Below are 21,732 nucleotides of genomic sequence, written 5' to 3' on the forward strand. Positions count from 1 at the left end.
TTTGTTGGCACCACCTAGAAAATCTTTCCCATTTTCCAATACAAGATTTTCGAGTAGCGTCTTTTTCGAGTTGCGTCTTTCTTTCCTCCATTAATACCTAATGTACATCCTCAGAAAAAAAGGTGCTTAAATGGTATTAGGGTCTTATCATCCAGCCATCCAGTTGCAGTTGTTTGGGGTCAGTGTCAAACACCCCTGGTCTTGTGTGAGTAACTCCAGTCTGTGAGGAAGCTTGTGATAATTGCCCCTGGCGATTTCCAGAAGAAGGGAGAATCACTGTTGCCTGGATCTGAAAGGAGTCACAACAATGATCTTTGGGAAGTCCTTCTAAATCTTCAGAAGTACCCTTGATATTAGTGGAAATGGTGAAAATGCATACAGGAACATTTCTGAACAAAGAAAAGAAAAGGCATCTGTCTTTTAGGCCTTCTTGCATGGATATGAGACAGAATTTTGCCAACTGGTTATTTTATTGAGGAGACAAAAAGATCTATTTGAAGTATTCCACATAGTTGGATGAAAGTCTGGAAGATTCTCTGATTCAGTTTCCATTTATGAGGGTCTGTCCTGATCCTGCACAGCTTGTCTGCCAAACAGTTTTGCTCTGATGGAATGTAAGATGCCTGTAGAGTAAGACTGTGCTGAAAAGCTAAATCCCAGGCTACAATGGCTAGTTTGCAAAGAGGGTAAGATCTGGTTGCTTCTTGCTTGAATATGTACCACACCACTGTGGTGTTGTCTGCAAACAATGAGGTCCCAGAGACCACAGATGATTTAGATAGTTTTGAGCATGTACGAGTACTAACATTTCTTTAATGTTGATGTGTTTTACCTATCTTTTTTGGTCCATAGACCCTGCACTTTTATCCCCACAGGCACTGCTTCCCATGCAAAGTCTGAGACACTTGTGACTGACTGTGCTGCAGCAGGACAGGAGAATGGGAGACCTGGATTCTGATAAACTTGGTGTCTCCACTTTTCATAAATCTTAGAATTTGAAAAGTCAAGGGATGTTGGTGCTAGTACCACAGAGAGTTCAGGTACCACTGTAACTTTCTCATGAGCATCATCAATGCCATGAGACCCAGAATCCTGTGGAATTCCCTTCATGCGATGGAAGTTGGATGAAAAAACACAGGAATAGATCTCTGTTTTTTTCCTGTGGAACTGTGGAAGAAAAACTCTTTGAACTGTGGTATCCAGCAGACACCCCAGAAAAACAATCATGTGAGAAATCAGAAAAAAATTTGAATGTTCTCTTGAAGTTGCAGCATGTGTAGGAGATCCCTTACTAAAGTGAGGGATATCTGACACTTTGAAAAAGGCTCTGCAAAGATGTGCGCATCATCTAAATAAGGAAAACTGTGAATACCTTTCATTCTGCAGTTGGCTATCATAGTAGCCAGACACTTTGTTAACACCTTTGGAGCAGTAGATAGCCTGAATGGTAAGGCAGAAAATAGTTAATATTATTAGGACTAGGACACACACACACACACACACACACACACACACACACACACACACACACACACACACACACACACACACCTGAAATCTGGATCTATAGAAATGTGATGATATGCATCTTTTAAGTCCAATGTCACCAGGAAACAAATTGGGAATAATGTGTAACAAGTTGTGAAGTGACAGTATTTTGAACTTGGGCACTGTCACAGACTGGTTGTTGTTGTTGTGTCTTTTGGCTTTTCCCGGTTAGGGGTCGCCACAGTGGAACGCCAGTCCGCTAATGATTGGCAGTAGATTTTTACGTGCTGAGTTGCCATCCCTGACGCACAACCTTCAATGAAGATACACCCATTCAGGCATGTCTCCACACAGAAGACACTCTAGCAGAGAATCGAACAGGACAATGTCTTACTGTAAGGCGACAACGCTACCGCAGCACCACCAGACTGGTACAGAAAGAAAAGATCCAGAACTGGATTTCAACAAGGTTCTTTCTTTGGCACCAGAAACATCCTTAAATAAAATCCTGCTGCTAACTGAGGAGAAAGGACAGCTTTTATCATCCCTTGAGCTAGCATAAGCAGATAAAAGCAGAGAAAGGAAGATCTTGGCCTAGTAGATGAGGAGGAATCCCTTGAAAATGGAGGGAGAGACTGCCACTGCTGTCTATAGCCCTGATGGATTACTCTCAGAACCCATCTGACTATAACAATTTGCTGCGAAAGAGAGAAATAGAAGTTCAGATTTTCTGGCAGAATGAATGGACTGTCATAGAAGGAGGGGGAGGAAAACCTCTCACATAGTCATTCAGACTTATTAGACTGTCCTTTGTTCTGAGGGGTTATTGCTTTCTTTTTGGAACCTCTCTGCCACTGCTTTTTAAATGTCTGCTCAACAATAGATTTCTGGGGTAGGTTATTTTTCTTTTTGTTGAAATTAGAAGAGGGAGTGCAGAATCCCTTGGTAAACCTGGAGAAGGGAGGCTGAAGAATCTGAGAGACCCCTTGAATCAGCCCCCACCCCATCACAGTTTTTAATGATGTGTGCAGCAGAAGGTTCAAAAACTAGTTCTCTGTATTAGGGAGAATTCAACATTTAATTTTTGACATCCTCTGTGAGGTTTTGTGATCACAGACAGGCAAGCTTCCTTGTAAGACTTCCAGTGGCAACAACCCTAGGAGAGTCATGTGCACATTTTAAACAATGGATAGTGACTTGAGAAATGGTAGAATCCAAATTACACAAAAGCAGATTTTTCCTCATAAGAGGCAACCAATGCCAAAACATTTTTCACACTCTGACAGTTGGCCATGATAAATTTCAGCATATGACCCTGACAACTGAGAATTCTAAAATCAACAATTGCAGAAGCATGCACTTTATCCCAAAACTTATCAAAAGCCTTCCCATCAGAATGAGAGGGATTATTATTAGATGCAGCTGGGTTTACTAAAGTTGTAGCAGTTGGGTCAGGACTGAGATTAGTGAATAAAAACTTAAAATACTGAGGAACCTTATATCGTCTAGCTGCTTTTTGTGGGGCAGCAAGCTGACTGTCACAGGAATTTACAGTCTGTAACAAAAACAACTTGCAAAGCAGAAAGAACAGGAGAAATAGGCCTACGTTCAGGAATTTCCAGTTGTAATAAATCATAATATATTCTGAGGAACTAAGAAACATCAGTTTCCCACTGAAACAACTGATTTATTCTGGAAATAGTCCCAGAGAAAGAAAATCCTTCACGGCGATTATATGAAATCATTCAGAAACTGAATCAGAAATCTTTGGAGATATTACATCATCTGTCCTTTCACGTTCCTTTTGAGGTTAAAACACTTGAAAAAGAACCCCTTTTGTTTTAACAGAACCAGCCATGTAAGAAGTGTGAAGCACTTGCAATGATACCCTGAGTTAAGCCCAATAAATTACTACTGTCCAGTGTCACAGAGGCAGAAGAATACATATATATAGTCTTTTATTTCTTTTTGACAGGAATTCTTGAAGAAAAAAAATGAAGAATTGCCAGCATTCATCTCCCTGGGGATGGGCACATCTTTATGTCTAAGCAGAGAGGTATTCCCTGGCACTTCTCCCAGGAATGACAAGAGTGATTCTTCTCTGCCTGACAAGGAAATACCAACAGCAGTATAGGACATGTATAGCTCCCCAGTCCATGGTGACGGTAGGGACTCCATCAGCAAGACCCAAGGAAAAAGATGAGTGGTCTGTGGAACCAGCTTTGGCCACAGCAGAGTTATCAGTCTGGGCCTGAGGCAAAATGTCAGCCTGCTGTGGTGGCAAACGATAATTAACAGTCTTTTTCTTTTTGTGACTGGAAGAAGTTACAACCGAGGAACAGCTAGCTGAAAAAGGTGCCTGATTCCCAGGGAAGCTAAGCAGCAATAGTCAGTAAGTAGGTAAGTTGTAAAAAAAATAACCTTTTCCCCAAAAAACACAATAAAAAGCATTTTAAATATTTTCCCAGACCCCAAAAGTAAAATAACACCAGTTTCATCAGAGAAAATGTATTTTTAAACATTGTTAACAATTTTTTTCCGTAAAAGTAAAAAAAGTGACAAGCTCATTTAAAAGTGAACAAAACACAGATGGCGTCAATAAAATCCTGTTTCCTAGCTAAAATATAGATATTTTACAGGGAAAAAAAGTTTTCTATCACAAAAAATAAACTGGAAGTTTTTTTTCTAACTCTAAAGGGAACTTGTCTGCCCAGCAATGGAAGAGAGTTAGCCGACTGTCAAATCTCAAAAGTCCACAGAGAAGCACTCTCTTTCATGGCAGAAACCTGACTTTTAATCAGCTCAGCTCTAAGGTGTCCTGAAATTTTGGCACAGATCTATCCGTTATGTCCTTGGCAGAAAATAATCCATATGGCTTAGGCAGCAGTGATCAAATGATGAATATCTAGATTTTCTGGATTAAGAGGTAGCAGGTTGTTAGGGCATACCAACAGCCATAGAGGATGTACTTATGAAGGGATAACATTTTGAACTCAGGGACTTTCACAAGCTGATTGAGAAAAGGAAAGATCTAGGAGTGGACTCTGTGAAGCTTCAATCTTTGGTACCAGAAACACTCTTGAATAAAAAACATTCCTGTAAGGGAATGAAGAACAGGCTGTAGTACCCTTGTGACAGCAGATGCAAAATGACAGGAGAATAAAGAGGTTGATCTGGTGGATGAGGAGGAATCCCATGAAAAGGAAGAAGGTACTCCAACTGTCATCTGTATCACTTATGGATCACTCTCAGAACCCATTTGTCTGAGATTATTTGTTGCCAAAGATAGAAATGGAGAGAGAGATTTTGGGGCAGACAAGACTACGGGGGTGGGAAGGGGGCAGGTTATAATTTGTAGATAGACATTCAGACTTGTGGCACTGTCCTTGTGTCTGGGAGCTCCTCCCTTATTTTTGCAGTCTCCTTGCCATTGTTTTATGACTGTCTGCTTGCCAGAAGTTTGCTGAGTCTGCTTATTTTGTTTTTTTATAAAAGGTTCCTGAGTTAGGAATAAAATTTTAACAAAACAGGAGAAGAAGGAAGGCTGAAAAATCTGTGTCACCTCTTAAATACGTTTCCTTCTTTCATCACATTTTTTTTTTTAGGACCTCAGCAGCAGATGGTCAAAACATTTTTTCTCTCCCTTTCAAGGGGGAATTTAAAACTTCAGCTTTAATGTTTTCAAGCAAATTTTGGGAATGTAGCCATAAAAACCTTCCGAAAACAGACCCAGCAGTTGCTGTTCTGAAAGAGACATCAGCTGAGTCATAAGCACCCTTCAAAGAATGTTTGATTACTTGAGAAAGTATTTAGAGAAAATGTTCATGTTTCTCATACTTCAGAAGAAGCACACAAATGCTTTTACATGTGAACTTGATAATTAAGACTCCCACAAATAAAAGTGTCAGATGGACTCCGTTTTCCCAAATCTATCAAAAGCTTTCACATTCTTGTCAGAGGGGGAGGGACTATCATTTACAAAAAGTTTAGCTGCAGAAGGATTTGACAAGGAAACTACTGCAACCTCAGATCTGCATTAGAAAATAAGAATTTGTACAGGAGCTTAAAGCAGATTGGCAACACATGTTCTTCAGTTAATACCCCTATTCCTGGTTGTGTTAAAAGGATGAAATACCCTCTTTTATGGTCCATTTTATCAATTGCGAGGAAAGTTATAACCAAGAACTGAAAGAATGAAGCTACACCCTCTTTCAAAGAATTCACAAATATTGCAACCGAAGTATGTCATCTGGAATTTATCACCATTAAATCAAGATCTACTAGAATCACCTCCTGCTATAATACGTGGACAAATTTCAAGGAACTGCTTGATAAACAAAAATAGCTATTCTCATATCAAATGTATAGGAATTTTTTGAAAATCTTCATTGCTAGTAGACACTCTTGATGTTTGTTCTAGTTCATATTGTTCTTTTTGCATATTCACAGATTTCTAAATACACTTATTGTCATGATCAATTTGCTTAGTTAAAATCTAATAAAAACGTTTACAAAAATAATTTGCAAGAATAAGGAATTTAACACAATCTATGTGGCTTCTTAGGGCTGGCTTTCAGGCATGCTGCAGGTTGTAGTAAAGACATCTTCCATAGTTGGAAAAAAAGGAAGAAAGCAGTAGGTTGAGGAAATGCCAGTTGCAATAAATCATACTGATTTTTCAAAGAAATTAGAATATCATTATGCTCCTACTCAAACAATTGGTTCATCGTAGATTATGTTTTCAGAAAAGGAAAATTCTTCCAAGAGGAAAATCAGAAAAAAATCCCTGCTCAGAATCAGAATCACTTGCCTGAGGAAAAATAACAGAATCTGTTCCCTCAGAATCAATTTCCTATTCATCACACTGGGAATCTTCAGAAAGTGAAAAATTCCTTTTTCTCTTACCAGTAGATCCAGAATGAGAGTGGTTAAGTTCATGAACTAAGCCCTGAGCTAAGCCCAACAAATCTTTCCTGTCTAAAGTAACAGCCCGGAGAAGATAATGCTTAACTTACTGTTTCTTTTTGACTAGAATCTCCATGAAAGCAGACTGACTTTTGTCAGTGTCATCACCCCTGGGGAGCAGAAATCCTAGTATGCCTAGGCAGAGAAGCAATCCCCACTCATTCTTCCAACACCATCAAGAGTGGTTCTCCTATGCCCACTGGGGACAAACAACTGCAGAGTACTTGTCTAACCCCTGGTCCATGGTAACTGAAGGGACTACACCAGAGGAGTCCAAGGAAGAACATAAGTGGTCTGCGGAACCAGAAATGTTCACTGCAGAGTCACCCATCTGTGGTTGATGTACAGTTGCAGAATACTGAAGAAGCAAAGGCTGCCTGTAAAACTTCTACTTTTTGTAGCCAGAGGAAAGATGAACTGAGGAAATAATATTTTGTTCTATGGTAAAGCCAAGATGAAGCATGAAATCCAGGTAATGATTACAGCAGTAGTCATCAAAAAGTAGTGTATTCACCAGAAAAAAACACCATAACAAGCATGGCACACATCTTGTCCCAGCCCCTAAAATATTTATAAATTTTTTAGCGATAAAATTTAAGAGTAACCCTTAGAAAAGCATAAGTTTGCACTAAATGAAATATAAAGAAGCACAGTTTTTTTATTATTTATTTATTGCATTTGTTTACTAGGATGGTCCAACTGGACCTAAAAGACCCATTTTCAGTGGAGGCCTGGGAAGAAAAGATCCACAAAAGAAAAAGTAGAAACAATTTGCAAAACTAGAATTATCATAATTTTGTTATAAAATTTAAAATTATTAGCAAATTGAGTATGATGAAAATTTCTGTATGATAAAATAGTTTTAGAATATTGCAAAACAATGTTCAGAGGAACAGAACGATAATAAGTATGGTTAGTGGCAAGTTACTGAAAATTAAATTGGCAAGCCAGCTACAGATTTAAAGTTAGATTATCCAGGTGCTGAACATGAGCATATCCAAGATTTCATTAGATGGTGTTGGTGTTATAACTTAAAGGCTTTGGATGTGAGTATTTGCTTAACAGAAAGAAGGACAGCATTCCACATTTGGGGCACGCAGGAGGAGTACAAGGAGTTGCCAGCAGAATTGCTAAATTCAGTAACGATTAGAAGTAGCTTGTCAGTAGATCGCAGCAACCTGGATGAGGAATATTACTAGATGGTCAGAAAAGTCACATGACAGTTTAAAATACTGTAATTCCTAACAAGAAAATACACTGTTCTTCTCAGAAAAGTGTTGTTTTAGTCAAAAAAATAATTGTGGAAGTTTTTTACCCTAAAGGAACCTTGTCTGCTTAGTAATGGAGAAAGGCTAACCTCAAAAGCCTGCAATAGTAGCACTTTTCAGCAGCAGAAATGCTCTGAAGGACTTGGCACTCAGACTGATGATTTTCTCTAGCACTGCTTGAGCTGTCAGTGATCTAGGCACAAGGAAAGTGCCCTTAAACTTTGCAAGACGGCCAGCTGTTGTATCACAGTCAGGATATAACTTATAAAGCTAAGGCTACTGCAGTAGTGATGTAATGATGAACATTGAGAAGGTTAACAGTTTCCAAAGTATGTAGTTAGTATTTATGGGAAACAACATAAAATTATCGGATTTGTTTGGAAATTTTCCCCTTGTGAGTACAAAAGTTAAACTATAATCATGTCACTAAGTTTAAAGAATATTGTTTGCCAGGAATTTTATTAATTTTATAGAAAAATACCCAGCAGAAAAATTATGTACTCCAGCAGTCTAGCAGCATCTCCCAGGTCCTGCATTTAAATGGAAGCCTTTGTTGTGCCTATGATATGTGGGATCTTGTAGCAGAAAACTAGCAGGTAACATAAAATACATTCTCAGTTTTGTTTGTTATGAGTTTACTTATAAGAGGTCCAATTAACAAGTGCTAGCATAACTGTTCAAATACAGTGTAAAAGCTGCATCAGTATAACATACCTTCCAGCCATAGCCGGCCTTAGGCATAGGCCAACTAGGCGACCGCCTAGGGCACCGCTGTAGCAGGGGTGCTTTTCCAGTATTTATTTGGTGTAGGTAGACCAGGATGGGGGCACTTGGGTGGTGTGGGGGAGTGCTGTGGAGCCCTTTTGCCTAGGGCACTAACTGACCTAAGGCCACTGCTGCTTGCAGCTATGGGCAAAAATATTTCAGATTTGTCTCCATGGGTAGTAGACAGTAAATATTTTAAATACTTAAATATTTAAAAGTTGTAGATTTTATCCCTGCTTGGGCAGTGTTTCCTGGAGTGCCATGCTGCTAATGTGTTTTTTGTTTGTTTTTTCTCTTTCGGCTTTTCCTGGTTAGGGGTCGCCACAGTGGAACTCTAGTCTCACAGCAAGAGGTTCTCCCATTTATTTTATAGTGCAATTCACCATCTTTTCTTCAGCAGTCACCAGTTTTAAGAGGGATAAAGAGGGATTCTCGGCTGGAGCACCTTCTGTGTGGAGTCTGCATGTCCTCCCCGCGGTCAAGTGGCATTCGAAAGACATGTGTGAATGGGCGTGCCTTCGTTGAAGGTTCGGTGTCGGGCTGACACCTTAGCACCATAAAAAATCGACTGCCAATCATTAGCAGACCGACGTTCCGATGTGGTGACCCCTAACCGGGAAAAGCCGAAAGAAAAAACAAACAAAAAACATAAAATAAATGATGTAACTTTCTCACATATTCTTTCTTCTTATAATAATATCCATACATAATCATATTTGTATCTACATTGTTTATGTCATTAATATACTTAAAAAATAATCACTCAATTTTTTACAGTTTCACTACTCCTTAACATTTCAAAAACATGCACTGTTGTCTCTTTCTCCTCACAAAATAAACACACTTTCAACTCTCTTTTCATATGGTATATTCCCCTTTACTGGTAACTTATTTATTACTAGTCTCAACAGGAAATCCTGACCCTCTACAGTCTTGGTATACTGCTTTTTCCTTACCTTAAAGACTTTACTCTCATCTTCTGGGAAATCTTCCCATCATACCTCTCAACTGTCCCTGATTTTCAGGGGCGTACCTTATTTAGACTCAAATTTTAGGTCTGTCCCTCTTTATCCCTCTTAAAACTAGTGACTGCTGAAGAAAAGATGGTGAATTGCACTTAATAAATAATGATAATAATTTTGAGTTATAGACTTCTTTTACTTCAGATAATCTATATTATTTCACATTCTCTTATTCTGCAAATGTTTCAAGTAAATCTTGAAAATATTTAAAAAATGTCCCTGCTCGTCCCTGATTATTTGAGGATTTGTCCCTGATTCTGTTGAGATTTGTACCTGATTGGTTGAGAGCTATGCTTCCCATGGTTTTACGTAATAATATTGTTTTATCATATTATCTTACCATACCCTTCAATCTTTCTCTATAGCATCACATTTTAATTTCTTCATTTACATATTCTTTTTCTCTTTTTTGTACTTATATTTAAATATTCTCACTATTAAATTCACATTCTCTTCCTTTACAAATATTAATACTCTACACAAGTTTAAAGCTGCAGAATAAATAACTGGATTTAGTAACCTGATCCCTCTACATCTTCATTCATATCCAACACACCTTTTTTCACTTTGTTTAATTTTTAACCCGATATAAAAGAAAACACCAATAACACAATTTCCTTTTCATATTTTAATGGGATCATATAAAGATTTGAGATGCACATTAGTTTTCCCATTAGTACTGAATTCACCAGACAAACCTTTTTCTTGAATGCTAGTCTGTACATCCTTCACAGAAGATGCATTTCTTTCATCAAACCCTTCCATTGCATTATGCCTGTATAATTTTTCCCAAATTGTATTCCTAACAACCCTTACTTTTATCTTTATTCATGGCCATTCCAATTTCCATTAAACATGCATTAAGATAAACCAACACTTCCCTCATCCGTGTTTTATTCTTAGCAACTACAACTATATTGTCCGCGTATGTCAAAACTATCAGCTTTACCACCTCCTTTTGCATCGCATATCTAGCATCTTTTATTTTATAAACTACTTTGCACACAATCACACTCATTACCAATGCAAACAATATTCCCCTCATGGAACATCCTTGATTTATACCATACTTTGTGTGTATTTTTTTACTCGGCCACCCATTCATTATCATAGCGACTGTGGGGACCCTTCCCCCTCATCGAAATCTGTGTCCATGACAGATTCCTGGGGGGAATCCATGTGCTTCCTCTTGCACTTCTTTTTCTGAGGAAAATCCTCAGGTGGATAATCTGGGGAGGTATCAGAAGATGACAGTACCTGAGCCTGTGACACCTGAGGCTTCAGCACCCACTGCCCCATGGAGAGGCAGGAGGAATAAATGAACTAGAGAAGGGCACATGTTTTGAGGGAGAAGGCACTGACTGAGTCTCTGCAAGAGATAGGGCCCTCTGCATAGGCTCAAAGGCTGGCACCCCTGAAGGGGGAAGGTAGCCTGGAAATGAGAAAGGCTGCCTCAGAATTGGGGTCACTCCCCACCCCAAAGAACTAACTCTCGAGACTGAAGCCAGAGACGAACTAACCTGAGCTGAAGCTCCAAGGAGCAGGAAGGCTCTGAAAAACCTGGAGTCGAGACCTGCCCACCCAGAACCGACAGGGTGGCTATGGATCTGGGAGGTCTCTGGTTCCGAAATAACCAAAGAGCTCAAGGTAACTATTGGCTCCAAAGATGAAAATAACTCCAATGACAGTATAGTCAGCACTGGGAGATCTAGAACAGAGGACTCTAAGACCACCAAGGAAGTGGAGTAGAGAAGGAGTATCAGTGGTGTAAAAAAAGTTTTGGTACTAAGACCCGAAGGGGTTGGAACTGAAGGGGGGTCGGAAATCCCTCTAGCCCATAAAATTTTATTCACTAGACTCTCCACGTCAAGTTCTGTAAGACTTTTGGTGGAGTGGACCAACAATGTAGAAAAACTTCAGGTAGCTCCCCAGCAAAAGGATCGATTGAAGGTATAGTCCTAGGCATTGTAGTCTTAGTAGATGGGACAGTAGTAATTTCCTGTATCGAGGCCTTCGACGTCAATGGGCTTGAAATAGCAATCGGTGCAGAAATGGTTGTCAGCACTGGAGTTCTAGTAGCAGAGGCCTTCGGCTCCAGGGAAACTTTTGTAACTGAGGTCTTCATTTTCTTAGCTTTCAAAACTGATGGGGAGGTCGGAATTGAGAGACTTATTTTCTTGCTTTTTTCAGAGAAGATTAGGATGAAGGAGATTTTGTCTTTGCTTTATCTACAGAAGATAAGGCTTTGCCAAAAGCTGAAGGAAGTAGTCCTTTTAAGATAAGTTTATTATGCCCTTCCACAAGAGCTCGGTGGCTAAAGGCATAACAAATATTGCAGTCTTCTTATAAGTAGTGGGGACTGAGACAACAAACACACAAAGAGTAAAAATCTGATGAGGGACTTTTATGGCCACACTTCTGACAGTTTTTGAAAACAGAGGGGGCCTTACCCTTCTCAGCTATGTCAAAATGAATAAAGACGGTAGAAAAAAATAGCTACTGAAAAATATCACACTACAAGGAAAAAGAAAGTGACACTAGAAAGAATATTAATTTTTAATATATTTTTATATATTTAAAAGAAAGCGAGAGGGAGGGAATTATTAACAATAATAGTTGGAAATACACAAAAGTGTAAAAGGAAAAAGTATCAGTGATGATACTTGAGGAATACACTAAGTGTAAATGGAAAAATTAAAGGGAAAAAGAAGCAGAAACTAAAAATAGGACAACAAATGTTTTACCTAAACCCACTAACGCTCGAGAATAGTATCTTGAGGTGACCGTTTTGGGAAGCGGCAAACAAGATCTGAGGTAATTGAGAGAGAGGGATTCTGGGTACAGGTGAAGCTCGAGAGTTTTTGGCTGGAATGAGCTGTAGTAATGGTTGAGTTGGTTCCAATATCAGAAGCGAACCCATCTGTCAAGGATAAAATGAAAATGGACATCATAAGATTGAGAGTTTTAGTATCGTATCATTTGCTGAAACACCTCTTCAAAGTGTATTATGTTTCTATTCTATCAGTTTAAAACATCATGGTGTTTCCCAGACATGCAAACAATGAATGAATGAAAAGACTTTATCTTAATTACATTAATTATATTATTTTTTTTAATTATATGTACGCAAAAAACAAAGGTCAATAACAAATGAATACCTTCTTTCTATTGTCTTTCTAATACTTGGAAAAGTACCACTTATCCCCGGCATATATACATTTTCTAGTTGTAAAAGTGTTTTTGTGTGTTACAAATTGATCTTTTTCACACACTTATCTACATTATTATGTTGCTAAACTTCACTTTTATCATCAGCATCCCACATGCTCCTCAAAATGCATAAGTCTTTTAGCTGGTTATCTACAATTTATTGGGTAACAACCAACTTTGTTTGCCTTTACACCCCCATGCCCCAGTAGTATGGTTTACAGGCTCTTAGTTTCACTGACTACTCTCTTTATAATTTTATTGGTTCTTTTGCTCAAGTTACAAACACACACATGCACATACTTAAATACAGAGAAAGACCTCTGACTAGGTACTGTCAGTATCACATAAGTGAAAAGATAATATTAGCTCTTATTTTGGACTCAAGCCCTAGACCTCCAATGCAGTGTTGGTGTCACTGTCATTAGATCAACAAGATCCTCTGGACAGACAGGTAAGATCATTATCCTTCCCACTAGGAAGCCCCAACAAAGTGATCAAGTTATACCTCTCAATCTCTTAGGGCAAGAATCTGGACAAAGCCACAAATAATGGTGGATGAAACAAAAGCATAAAAATAGTGACACTTTTTACATATTGCTCTTACAAACTTAGAATGTTGACAGAATTTTGCATAGCATGAATTTTCTGAAGGATGAAGTCTAAAAATCAAATGTTAATCTGCTGCCATCATTATTTTCTGACTTTAGTCCTCAAAGATCTGCTAGTGATTTGCCAGAAAACTACAGTTTTATGAGAAATGGTCCATGGACCAAAGATATTAGTCATAAATCTGGAAATTCTGTGAAAATCTGGACAGTGAGCTATGCTATGAATCTAGTCACATTTTTTTCATATTCTTTTACCTGAAAGAGCAGGAGGAGGTTGAGCCACTGTTGATAAATTTTCTCATCCTCCACTTGTGCTGTGACCTGTCCTGATCCTGGATCTGGGTCTGAGATTCCTGGGAGTGTGAGTGCAAGACGCTGGGTGAACCAGTCCAGAATCTGCTTAACTGCTGGCTGCTGCACTTAGTACACAGCACTGCAGAGAATGTGAAGTACTAGTAGTACTTACTTTGGCAGCTTTGTTAACTTAAATATTAATTAAAACAACTCCAGTCGTTTCATCCTCCACTCCACTTGCTGGTTGCCGCTGTGTGCTGCCCTCCCTGCTAACCCAAATGTAAAACTTTCAATGTACGTAGAAAAGTAAATAGAGTACACACACAGTCCGAGCCCTCAGATGAATTTCGACAGGCTGGCAGTTTGCCTCACAAAGCTGATGTCATTGGACACTCCCCTATGTGATGACATCAGCAACAACTTCGACAAAAAAAAGGGGGGGATTTGGGAACTGAAGGGGCCACATGGGAATTTGTGGCACCCCATTATTTTGCCCTCAAAATTGGTAAATAGTGAGGAATTCCATACGGTTGAGAGGTATGGGTCTAGCTTTTGTGCTCCAAGTTCTTTATTTTGTAATAATTTATAAAAATACAACCCATGGGTTATGCATAGGTAAAGGCTTCCATAAACAGTGCCAGTTATTTACATTCCTTTACCTTTTAAAGTCTGGCTGCCAGCTTTGTTCTTATATAATAGATGGTATAATATTTAACACTGTTCCAAATCAGACTCACAATCATGGATGAGATACATTACAGTGCCTAGCATGACCTATACGAGTCATGTTAGGAAGTCCCTTCGCCCATGAAGTGCCCATTTATGATTAAGAGACATGTTAGCCATGATGAGTTAAGACCTTATTATTGACTAATTTCCATGTCTCCAAATCACATTTACTACTGTGATATACAGAACGTTGCTGATTTTCACATCATGGTCATAAACTGCTGCTTGTGTAGGCATTGGCATTCCATACACCCCCATCACTCACACACACGAGCGAGCACACACATGAACGCGCACGCACACACACACACACACACACACACACACACACACACACACACACACACACACACACACACACACACACACACACACACACACACACACACACATATATACACCACAGCCCCTGTACCTTCCCTTACCCTATATACCCTCCCATGGATCCTCCCACCCCCCATAATAGTTGGAGTGCTATTACAGCACATATGTATTAGACCTTGGTGGCATACCTATCAACTTCTTAGACCATGAAATCTGGACAAAACCATAAATAATGGGGGGACAAAGGTAGGGTTGTCAACTTTTCATGTCAAAAATTCTGGACATGTAAGTGAAAGGAAAATGTATTTAATTTTGGTACGCTCATCCCCCCAGCCATTTCAGTGCCCCATTACATGGCTATTTCTATATTTCTTCCCAGTTGCCACAAACACTGTTCAAAACTCTCAATGTGCATATTGTTTTCTGTTTAAATTCAACAATAATTACACATATTTGGATTTAATTTAAAACTTTTATTTCAAATTTTATAGCACTAACATTGATAGATATTTGCTAAACAAAGCAATACAGTCTCACAATGAAAACAGACTTGGCATTAAAACTTCTCTGCCTTTGATACTCACATTCACTGAAACAGCATTGAAACCAACATCGAAAGAAAATGCATCTGGCCAGTGGAAGATTAAGTTTACCTTTGGGCTGTTTTCAAATCATAGGCCCCTTGCACACATTTTTAGGACCATGCAATAGTCCTTTGATTCACCTTCCTGATTGCATTAAATTAAAATATATAATAATTAAATTATATCCCTTGCATAATACAACACCACTTGTTAGAGCATGTTTTAAATTTATAGTTTTGAACATTTTTCCAGTAAGCAATGAAATAGAACATATGAACCAATAATGACAAAACTGCTCAATTCAGAGCATTTCAACCATAAAAGGCCACTCAAACTTCTGTCATTATAATCGACCAATATCAGTCAATATGCACAATCTCTGCAGAAGTAAAAGGCATCTGAATAATTCCACATTAAACAGATCCGTAACTAATGAAAACATTGAAGAGTTCAAGTCAGCCCAAGACATACAATCCAAAATTGTGGTCTATATCACATAGTCGAAGTTCCATACCTCTGAACACCTAATGGTCGAACCATTATGTTCGAAGTTACAGAACTTCAACTACGGAAAAATAAAAACAACAGACAACAAAATAAATTGTTGTAAGCAGGGGGGCAAACCCCCCACACCCCCTGCTAATTAAATATACCAACTCCAAGATCGCACCACATTGAACAGAATGGAAACCTCCAGTTATGGAGATTTCCATTCAAATGCTCAAACCTTTACAAATTCGAACTTACGGTCTCGACCATATGTGGTTTGAACTTGTAAAAGTTTGACTACATGATAGGAACCCCCAAAATTGCATACATCTGGTTTACTACACTTTCAGTTGCCCATGCACCTCAAAGTTACAAAAAAGTTCACAAGCTTACAGTTTAACTACATTCTCTACCATCTGGTACAGCTTATGTCACACAGTCAGAAAAGTACAGGTAAGATGAACAGCCTATTTAGACTTTACTGCTCTACTGTCAATATATTATGTATTATACTAACATGCTGTTGGCCCAGGATGACCTTGCTTAAATCACTGCCCAAAATCTGTAACCTGCATCATTAAAACTCAAGTCCGAAATAGAGCAATCTGATTTTTTTCTTTCATCCCAGCTGTAATCTTCACCAAAGCCTAACCAAGATTCTCCTCTTTTACTGCAAGAGTCTATGCAATTCCATCATCAATGGCAACTAAGTTATCTATCTCCAGGATAATTCATTGCCTGGCACTGTACTCTAGAGATCTTTATCACTTTTATGTCTTTCCATCACAAAGTTCCACTCTGCTGTGTTCTTTCCCATTAAATAACTTTACAAATCATGTGTTATTAACAGATCCAAGCAACAGACTGCACTTTACAAATCACACTTTTGTACCTTTAAAACATTGCAATGCATATAATTTCTAAAGTACGAATCAAGTCAAATGCATCCTAGGTCAGTAGAGAACTGTGAAGGAAAGTTAAATCCAGAACTAAGGTTAAATTTAAGGGAAGCAACTGTATGCCCAAATCATAGTTGTTGAGTTATTTGCTTATTGTTTTTAACCATACAATGAGTTTCAGTAGCATTAATTTCTGCAAGCATAGAAAACAAGATCTGCAGATAACAGTCATTCTAACTTCCCTAAATATTATTTTTTCCTGATTAATCCCTGTTCACACACTTTTGCAACTTCCCTATAATACCGTGACACTTTGCAACAATCAGATCAGATGGTGTCCGAAAAAGCATTAAAAGTCCCAGGTGAAATAATGACCTTCCCTCACCCACCCCCAAAAAAGGTACACCTATAATTTCTTAAACAAGCCTTACTGAACATCAAATGCTGTTACTTCTTCCACCCCCTTTTCATCTCCAGTACATAATCAGTGTTCTGAAGTGTTTCATAAATGGCTAACTTAAGCATGGAAGAAAAGCCTGATCGTTTCTGAATGCAATAAACGCGGAGGTAAGGCACAATGATTTAATGCTAAAAAATAATGTTCGCACAATATATATCTAGTTATGGTTACACCTTGATGTTAGAATAAACAGTGATGACCCTATCAAATCAATAACTAAATTCATGCCAAAATATTCAAATTATATTTATCTTAGAGTATTTTACAAAGTTCTGTGTCAAGCTGACATCAAGCACATGCGGTGGCCACATTTCGTTCATCAAGAAATATCAAAAATTCAACACTTTGTCAGAATGCACTGGTCTTAAATGCCAAAGAGCTGGTCGCTGGAATTAAATACAAAGATTTGTTCCGATAGAAAAGCAGGGTTCGCTGAGAAGGGGGAGCCACCAGAACAAGGAGGTTAACAAGACTGCCAGAGAACTGCCCAGTACATAGAATATCTTGATCAAAGATGACCCAATACTGGATGTATGAGAGACAAACAGCAAATTGCAGAGTATTGGCAAGCACTTAGAGCACTAAACTTAACAAATTTACATTATGGACCAGAATAAAAAATGTACTTTGAATTCCACTTGCAGTTCTGATTCTGAATTCAAACTTACAAAGTTCCCACACCTATTACCCGAACCACACTACTGCACTAAGAAATGGATTTCCTGGCATGCCTGGGCAGTCTCTCAGAGACTCAGCATTAATTCTACTTGTATACACAGAATGGGAGCCAGGACTCGGGCATGTTCGTTCGTGGTCTGCTGCACAGTTCAAATGTCTTCTGGAATTCAAATTCCATGTGCAGAAGACAAAGAAATATACAATCAGTTGCACCTGCTGTGTCTATGCGACTGGATGTAAAGGGAGTTCTTGAAGAAGAACCCTCTTACAAAAAAAATGTATTTTTTTTAAATTAAAAGAAAATTAATCTCCTGGTATTTTTTCCAGAGAATAAAAGGCAGTCTCCGTTTTCCAGACAGTGTCCCTTAATTCTGGAGAGTCCTGAAGAATTCCAGATGGTTGGCAACCCTAGACAAAGGCCCAAAAATAGGGACAATTTTTAAATACTGCTCCTACAAACTTAGAAAGTTGATAGAGTAACATGTTTTGCATTAATATGAAGATTATAAAGATTGAAACTCAAATATATGTCATTATTTTCTAACTTCAATCCTCAATGATTTTCCAGAAAAATCACAATTTTATAAGAAATAGACCAAAATATGATGCAAAAATCTGGAGAGTCTACAAAAATCTGTACAGTTGAGAGGTATGGCTGGTGGTCAAGTGTATCCCCAACATTATAACATAAAATGTAGCAGTTTATAGATGAGTGAGACAGCCTATCAACTGTGAAGCTCTCAGATGTCTGATTGCATGACTAAACCTATGACCATGCCTTAATGTAATAATACAGCTAATATTTCTTATTTCCAAAAAGAAGAGCTATAGTGACTGCAACACAATGGACTATGGAAGTACAAGATGTTACAAGATGTTTTAAAACTCAGATTTAAAAATGTAAGTAAGGGAAATGTATTTCATTCAACCCGTAGAAGTCTTTGAAGTCTATACACCATTCAATCAAAGCTGTAACTATGTCATTCATTTTATATAAGCTAACACATTTGTATTAATTTTGTAGTCAGCAATACAAAGCTGAAACTCATTTCAAAAATATTTCAAAATGGGATAATGCTATCCCATGGGATACAAAGAGTTGATAGCAAAACTAAACAAAAAAGGTCACGTTATAAGTATTTGTTTTATTTCACTGTTGAAATGGTTACTTCAAAACTTTGCTTTGCCAAATGTTTTTGCAAAACATGACTATTTTATTTGGAGGCATTCAGAAATCTCATCATCTCTCTAAAGATTCTAAAATATATTTTTAGCATACTCATTTTCTCAACACTTTTTACTCATGTGATTGTGGCAAGATGTTGCACTTTGTGCTCCTGCCAGGACTCTAGAATCTAACGCTAAATCATTCCCAGGTAGCCAATCCCTACACAGAATTATGTTTTGCAGCACTGCATGCTTAGAAACAAGGAATGGCATATAAAAAGAAAGTATGCTGTGTATGATGGTACAAATGCAACAAAGTAGGTTTACACCAGGATACTTCCATTAGTATTCTAGTATGTCTCTACTAAAACTAGGGAGTCAATCACCTAAGTAGTTTTAATTAGTTTGAAAAATCTTCTAACATATTTAAATTTAAGCAGTGTTTTTCATTCTCTGACTGCTAGTGAAATGCAGTGAAGTAATGTTGAATATGTACAGACATTGGAACTAGCGCATTACTCATATTGCTACCTCATTTGTGCTGAATAACAAATAAGAGATGTAACTTTAATTAACAGAAAAATGCTATAATATGTAAATAAAAATCATTAACTCAAGAAAATAAAGTTATCCAGCCTGAGTTTATCTGTACTGCCTTCAAGAACCAGAAAATATAGCACAAGGTAAAACACTGGGTAATTATCATCTTTAATAAAGAAAAAGGCTGAACTTGACTTAAACTATGTAAAAAACATCAAGGACTCAACTTCTGAATATACTTCAAAAAAGTAACTGCTTTCAGCTCTCTCAAGAAATATAATATTAAAAGTTATGTACTTACCATAACTAGGCATCTGTGTTTTCCATTTTCATTCTTCCTCAACTTTTGGGCTCAGATCCGACCCACGGATCTGACTTAGCCGCATATTCCAGAGTTCAGCTCCTCCCTCTACCCGTAATGCCCTATTCCATCCTATTACCTCTAATTGAGTCTGTTGCAATGTAGCCCTATAGTTAAAAACAGAGACAGGTATAGCGTGACAGAAAAGGCAGAACTCAAACCCAGAAATGTAGTTTCCTAATACAGTCCCAGAGGTCTCTACAGAAAAAAAATGGATGGGGGATGGATGGGAGGGACGTTGAAGAGAAATGAAAATGGGCAATACAAATGTCTAGTTATGGTAAGTGCATAACTTTTAAATCTGATGTCCTTTTCATTTTTCCTCAATGTATGGGGCAGAGTTCCTAGCTATGTTGAACCTGGGTGGCCCTTATGGATGGATATTCCTGAGTATTGCAGAACCAAAGGAGGCTCTGTTTCTAGAAATAATATCTAATTTGTAATGAGTACCAGAGTTATGAGCACTGGACCATGTAACTGCAGCTCAGATATCATCAACAGATGTTCTTGACCAAAAAGCAGATGATGTAGCCATTGATCTGGTTGAATGAGCCTTGGGAGGTTTACGTAATGTCATGCCTTGTTGAGAATAGATCCAAGAAATACAGTCTATAATCCATTTGGCTATAGTGACTTTAGAGACTGGACAACCCAACCTTTTTGGTGAAAAAGAAACAAAGAGTTGATCTGATTTTCTAATTTGTTTTGTCCTGAGAAGATGCAGTTGTCTGTGCACATCAAGGAGATGCAGCATGTACTCTCCTTTATTTGAAGAATTTGAAAAGAGAACTGATTAGTGGATGGATTGGTTAATGTTATTTTCAGAAGCCACTTTAAGTAAAAAGGAAAGATTAATCCGTAATGAAACCCTGTCCTCATGAAAATTGAGGAAAGGAGGTTTTGAAGAGAAAGTCTGCTGTTCAGATATTCTCTTTGCAGAAGTAATGGCTATTAAGAAAGCCGGCTTCCATCACAAGAATTTCAAATCAGATTTAGTTGAATGTTCAAATGGTTTCTGCATTAGACCTTGTAGCACAAATATCAGACCCCTATGGTGGTTGGGGATCCTTTATCGGAAACCTTAGAAGAAAAATACTTTTCAGGAAAGCTTTGCATAATTTAAACGCGGCCAGGGAGAAGAGTCTGTTTCCCTTATGAAAACTGGAAATTGCTGCCAATTGAAGTTTAATTGTAGTGAAACTACCTCCTTCAAACTGAGTTGTCAAAATCTGGAGAATCGCAGAAACTGGGGCAGAAAAAGGGTAAATTTTCCTCATTTAAAGCCCAAAGGGAGGATCTTTTCTGTTTGCTTTTGTATACTTTTTTGGTACATCCTTTCTGAGAAGCCAAAATAATGTCATACACAGGGGACGTGAGCCTGGGCTGTCTAACTGGAAGTGGAGAAACCATGTGGTTAATTTGAGGGCTTGCATGTTGGGATGTGGATCCCTGATGGGTGAGAGAGGAGATCTGGAGCTAACTCTAGTATCCATGGAGGATAAAGAAGGTGAGACCATAAGAAGGGGAACCATACTTGCTGAGCCCAGAAGGGGGCAATGAGGATTGTTCAGCTGTTCAGCCAACTAGCTTTCTGTAAATAATTTGGGATCAAAGAAAGAGGAAGATAAGCATAAGGGAGACCCAAGGGCGTAATACAGTGTCTCTCAGAGACTCCCCCTGAGGGAGGATAAGAGTGAAGTACTTGCTGCACTTGTTGTTGAGGGAAGTGGTGAATAGGTTGCAGCAAGGACGGACCCAATGCCAGAAGATCATCTCCACCACAGATTGTTTGAGAGACCACTTGTGAGGCATCTGCTTAGTTTGCCCTTTAACATATTGGTTTCTCTCAGAATGTGTAGCACCCATTCCCATACTGTCATG

General features: G+C 38.3%; 1 protein-coding gene across 1 annotated transcript in view; it reads right to left on the bottom strand.

Annotated features, from left to right (window-relative positions):
* Positions 1–21,732, bottom strand: part of MORN5 (MORN repeat containing 5) — a 556,302-nt gene that overhangs the window by 34,328 nt on the left and 500,242 nt on the right. The window lies entirely within an intron of this gene.

The sequence above is a fragment of the Protopterus annectens genome, chromosome 16.part0, assembly GCF_019279795.1.
Source record: "Protopterus annectens isolate FY-2018-M chromosome 16.part0, PAN1.0, whole genome shotgun sequence".
Classification (NCBI taxonomy): domain Eukaryota; kingdom Metazoa; phylum Chordata; order Ceratodontiformes; family Protopteridae; genus Protopterus; species Protopterus annectens.